This window comes from Alosa pseudoharengus, unplaced genomic scaffold, assembly GCF_046254945.1.
Source record: "Alosa pseudoharengus isolate Yale_2024_CS ecotype anadromous, Long Island Sound unplaced genomic scaffold, YU_APseudo_1.1 YU_APseudo_1.1_scf_4, whole genome shotgun sequence".
NCBI classification, from domain to species: domain Eukaryota; kingdom Metazoa; phylum Chordata; class Actinopteri; order Clupeiformes; family Clupeidae; genus Alosa; species Alosa pseudoharengus.
Window position 1 is genome coordinate 43,453,062 of NW_027468774.1, and position 6,000 is coordinate 43,459,061.

Genomic DNA, 6,000 nt, shown 5'->3' on the forward strand with positions numbered 1-6,000 from the left:
TGTTTTATAATTTGTATTAATATTTATTTTATAATTATTTTATTTATAAGCTAAGGTTGCTAGCACAGGTGTCTAAAACTAGATAAAAACACTTGCACTTGCTGTTTGCAGTTTTGTGTGGTATTTGAAAAAAAGAACATTGCATTTTCAGAAATAGCCGGCCCTCCAATCCGATGACGTTGGCAGAATTGGCCCCCAGCTCATTTGAGTTTGAGACCCCTGCACTAGACAAATGAAGACCCCTGCCCCTATTTATGGAGGACCCTTTTAACCCATTGATCTGACTGCTATTCCCCTCAGCCATGTTAACTTGAGTAACACAAAATTAGAAATAGAAATATTAATGGAAAAAAAATTCACTAATGCAAATATTATCACACTACCTGGAAAATACTGAACACTAAACTGTAGTGTGATGTGAGGAACACTTAATTGAAAGACAAATGACTAAATAGTGTGCAGTAGCGCAGCTACACTGCGATGAAAACTACAAATGACTAAATAGTGTGCAGTAGCGCAGCTACACTGCGATGAAAACTACAATGAATATAAAAATGCAGTGTTAGAGTACCCCCTAGCGGTCATACAAAATCACCAGAAAATTCACGATGCACATTCCAGGAACACAGCACAGCGCAGCACCCTCGGCGATCTGCTTGTAAAGCTGATCCAGAAGATCCGGAAGAGGTCACGGCACCAGTGTAACGACCCTCTCTAGTGCAGTTGTCTATTGTGATGGTAAAGTATGGCTCAACACACAAACTCTCCTCACTGTTTTTTATTTCCCTGCATTCACAAATAAAACAAAGAATCCACTGAGATTAGACGATGACGACTGCCATCCCAAATCTCCAGCAGACTAGTTCTGACTGGCTATTCCTGAACATAGATAAAATAATGCATAGCTTGTTCAATTCAGTTTAAACAAACAAAAAATCATGCAGAAGTTCTAACAACATACAGAGTTGGCACACGTTTCACACGTTGTGATCGTATAGTTTTTTTTTTCAATGAATTCACAACAAGCATTGATTCATTAACAGTATAAACAACGTACCTGCATTCACAAATAAAACAAAGAATCCACTGAGATTAGACGATGACGACTGCATACCCAAATCTACAGTATAAACGTAAAAAGAAATCGAGAAATTGCAAGTGTTTTCTTCATAAAGCTAGCTAACGTGGCTGCCGCCAAAAAGACGTAGCCCACAATAACTCTATTAGATACCATCTTAGACAACACTCTAGCATTACTTACAGAAATGATCTATTAATACAACTTATGTATATACGTATTTGAACCAGTGTGGAAGACAAACATGTTATTTTATATTAAAACACAAAATTATTCACGGAGCACTCTCTATGCACAGCTTACCTCCAGCAGACTTGTTCTGACTGGAGTACGGGAAGCGCAAATGCTCAAAATATTGAAATGCAAAGTAGAAATGAAAATACAATTGCAGTCGCAATGTCTCATGTTTTAAACTCATGTGAATGGGTACGACATATGAAAACATTTTATAAAAACCAGTGTATATAAAAATAGACATTACAATAACAATGTAATATCATAATTTTGAAAGAATTCACTTTATGTAAGTGAGGCTATTTTTAACTCTGTTACATAAGCATGATATTAAGTTGGCACAAACTTCATTCCTTTGGAAAGAGAAGCATGTATGACATGATGCTTGCTTGACATTTTCTGTTTGCAATTAAAAGTGAATTATGAGCCTGGTAACCAGTAGCCACCTATACAGTAGCTGAGTGGAATGCGTTTTAATCGGCATATCATGTGCTTCATGTAAATCAATTATAGAATACTTCAAGACTCACCAGTTCCATTACACAAAGGCAAAGACAACTCTTCATTTTCTTGTCCACTTTCCAAATCACAGTGAGTGCAGCTAGTATGTCATAGTGACCTGGATCTCCTAGTTTATAACAAAGGCTAGTGAGAACCGGATAAATTCGCAATCTCCTCTAATCTCGTATTTGTTGCCTTCACGATTTCCTTTTATACGTTTCTTATTTAAAAGAAGATATCAATCATCATCAACAATGACAAGCCAGCTGGAACCTACTCGTTTTCTCTCCCTCTCGTGTGTGCTTAGATGCGTTCTCAATTAAATGCAGTAGCCTATGGCATAAGTTCAAGTTGGATCTTCATGGAGAGGTCTCGAAAAGTATCATCTTTATGTAACATGCTGTTGGTGCATTTTAACATTAAACGTTCTCTCTAACAAGAGTGCAAATCAGTTTGCAGTAAAGCTACTATTTATTAGCTAAATGTTGGTCCTTCCTCTGTCTCTTGGTGCCCTACACACAGTGTATAACGCGTGTGGGGGTAGCGGCAGCACTGAACTGTGCTCTGGCCGCTTGTCTCCGCTATTTTTATTTTTCATATTTTTTTTAGTCGCGGAGGGAAAGCGTCTCTGGGGTGACTGGTCCACGATCAGTAAATTTAGTTTTTGATTCGAGACATGTCAAGTCATCACAAGTCAAAGAGGCAAAGTCCGAGTCAAGTCTCGAGTGAATAGTATTCAAGTCCAAGTCGAGTCGCAAGCAGTGTTGGTCAAGTTACTTGGAAAAAGTAATTAGTTACTGATTACTGATTACTTATCCAAGAAAGTAATCTAGTTACTTTACTGATTACTTATTTTCAAAAGTAATTAGTTACTTTACTATTTACTTTACTTAGTTACTTAACAAAAACACACTAGCTATACACAACCTGAATACGCTTTTTTAAAACTTGGTTTTATTAGTTTCAATCTTAACTTTTTGGTGTGTATACTCCTTCATTCGAATAGATGTAAATAAAATACACCAATAAAATATTAAAACCAAAGTCTCTATTAACATTTACATCTTTTAACAGTTGCAGTGCAGAGAGGAGTAATGCATTTACCAAAACAGAAAATGATGTTGCATGCCACATTTAGGCTGTTCTAATGTCAAGAAGAGTATGTGTTTGAACTGTGTGTGTGCAGTGCCGCTGCTGGCTATTTTGGTGCCCAAAGCAGAACTGTTAGTTTAAAATATTTCTTAAGAAATACTATTAATTTGATGCAGTTTAACTCATTTATAAATGGTGCACTGTCACTTTAAGAGCATCTTTACGACTCTCATAATGATCAGCTCCATTCAAATATAAGCCTATGGCTAGTCCACAAACTCCACATTTGGCACTATATTAGCAATAGTCATGATATTAAGTTGGTATAAACAGCTAGCTAGACATTTTCTGTTTGCAATTAAAAGTGATAGCCTATATGAGCCTGGTAGCACCTATCTGAGTGGAATGTTTTTCAATCGGCATAGGCTACTGTGCTTCATGTAAATGCTTAGTTTAAGGCAGTGGTTCTCAAACTTTTTCTTTCATTCCCCTCTTTGATCAAGGGGGCCTTTTCGAGCCCCACCTGTCCCTCATTGCTCTAAAAAAGTGGTAGGTCAAGCTTAAAATTGTCAAATGTATTGAAATAATGACAAGTTCTAAATATATCCTCTTCAGCAGAGTTAAAAGCAGCTGGTGCTGCAGATATAATAATAAAATATAACCGCAAGCGGTGATTTACGGGGTCCGAGCAAAACGAACATGATGGCATAGCTTTTTAGTTTTACATATGCTTTGATTGTTTGGGCACAATTGTTCAAAAGAAATGTGATCGGATTTCGGTTATCGGATTTCAGTTACCGGATTTCGGCTATCGGATTGGATCAAATCTTGAAAATGGGTTGTTCAAAAGGAAACAAGGATCCTTAAATTGGATTAGATCACATAATCTATTCTTGGTTTTGATCTGGATAAAACCTTTGTGTTGTTCAAAACTTTTGAGTTAGATTGGAATAAATTTGATCCATAAAATTAGGATTACCCTGTGCTGTAATGTTATAGTGTGCAAACCTCCACAACCCAACAGTATTCTAACAATACTTGATTCTACTGGACTATTTATTTGTTGTAGATAAGATGAAGGTTTTGATAATGGAAGGCAGTGTTTCCCACAGAATTGAATTGTATTTGTGGTGGTGGGTTCTGTGTCGGAGTCAATAAGATAAACAGCCTATAATTATACAGTTATACTTGCCTTTCACTACAAGTCCATATTAACAAGTAGCTGTAATGCTGTAATGTTATAGTGTGCTAACCTCCACAACTCAACAGCATTCTATTCTAGTATGCTAACCTCCACAACCCAACAGTATTTGAACACTAATGCTTCTGGTGGGATTTGAACTCTCAACCTAAGGATGACCAGTACAAGGCATTATCCCACTAAGCCACTGTCAATCCTACATCTTTGCCAGTCACATTCACATGGTGAAAATGTGTATTGGTAAACACACAAGAAAAACTCCAAGTATACATTTGACAATAAAATGAAGGGCTTTCCTGAAAGAGAACACCTGAAAACGTTTGGAAATTCTGGGGCAATTAGACATTTGTAGAGAAGAAGAGTAATGGATGAAATATAAATACGATAGACTTAATGATGAAGGAAAAATAGTAAACAAAGAAGTTCCCCTATATGTCATAGAGTGTCGGCATTCTGATTCTTGGCAACTAAGGAGTGTGAAAGTTAATTGCCTGATGTCATTCAGGTGCTGTTCAATGGTGTCAATCTTCAATAACCAACAGCATGTGCATCTTGAGCCTCAAGCTCTAGCAGGATTCGAACTCTCAACCTAACAAACACCAGCACTAGGCATTATCCCACTCAGCCACTGACAATCATACACATTGAGCAGTCACATTCAAATGGTGAAAATGTGTGTTGGTAAACACACAAGAAAAACTCCAAGTATACATTTGACAATAAAATGAAGGGCTTTCCTGAAAGAGTACACCTGAAAACTTTTGGATATTCTGGGGCAATTAGACATTTGTAGAGAAGAACAGTAATGGATGAAATATAAATACGATAGACTTAATGATGAAGGAAAAATAGTAAACAAAGAAGTTCCCCTATATGCCATAGAGTGTCAGCATTCTGATTCTTGGCAACTAATGAGTGTGAATGTTAATTGCCTGATGTCATTCAGGTGCTGTTCAATGGTGTGAATCTTCAATAACCAATAGCATGTGCATCTTGAGCCTAAAGCTCTAGCAGGATTCAAACTCTCAACCTAACAAACACCAGCACTAGGCATTATCCCACTGAGCCACTGACAATCCTACATATTAGGCAGTCACATTCACATGGTGAAAATGTGTGTTGGCAAACACACATCAAGAAAATTCCTAGCATACATTTGACAATAGAATTAAGGGCTTTATAAAAAAAAAGAGTACAGATCTGAAAATGTGCACTGTTAATGGTATCCACCTAATGATGGTTGTATGGTTGTTATTCAAGAAAAGAAAAAAAAACTCATATAGGAATATAGGTGATCTAGGAAAAAAGGCCTAAGTGGTCTAACTTTATTGGCCTATATCTCTGAAATGGAACAAAATATCAAAATTCTGAGCTACGCTGCTCGGACCCCTAATAAAACTTAACAATAAGTGTGCTTGCAAGCACACTTAATTATACAGTTATACTTGCCTTGCACGACAAGTCCTGACTAGTAGCTGTAACGTTATAGTGTGCCAACCTCCACAACCCAACAGTATTTTTAACAGTATTCTATTCTAGTATGTTAACCTCCACAACCCAACTGAAGGAACTAGGGGGCGATGTGGGTCGAGGTAGAGTGAGTGTGTGGCGAGCAGGCAGAGCCTCGGTCAGAAGGCTCAATGGTATGGAGTGATGACACGGAGATGGCAGGTTTCGGTGCAACACAAGTTAACTTTATTTGAGTTTCAATTCATCTGTTCTTTTGTTCTTTACTTGTATGTGTGCTGCATCAAAGAGGAAACAAACAGAAAATGGAGTAATCAGTGAAATGGGATAAATCAGTACAGATCCCAACTCACAAACAAACCAATTGACATTTGAACAATAAACTGAAATCATATGGCTATATAAGGTACAACTAAACAATACTTGA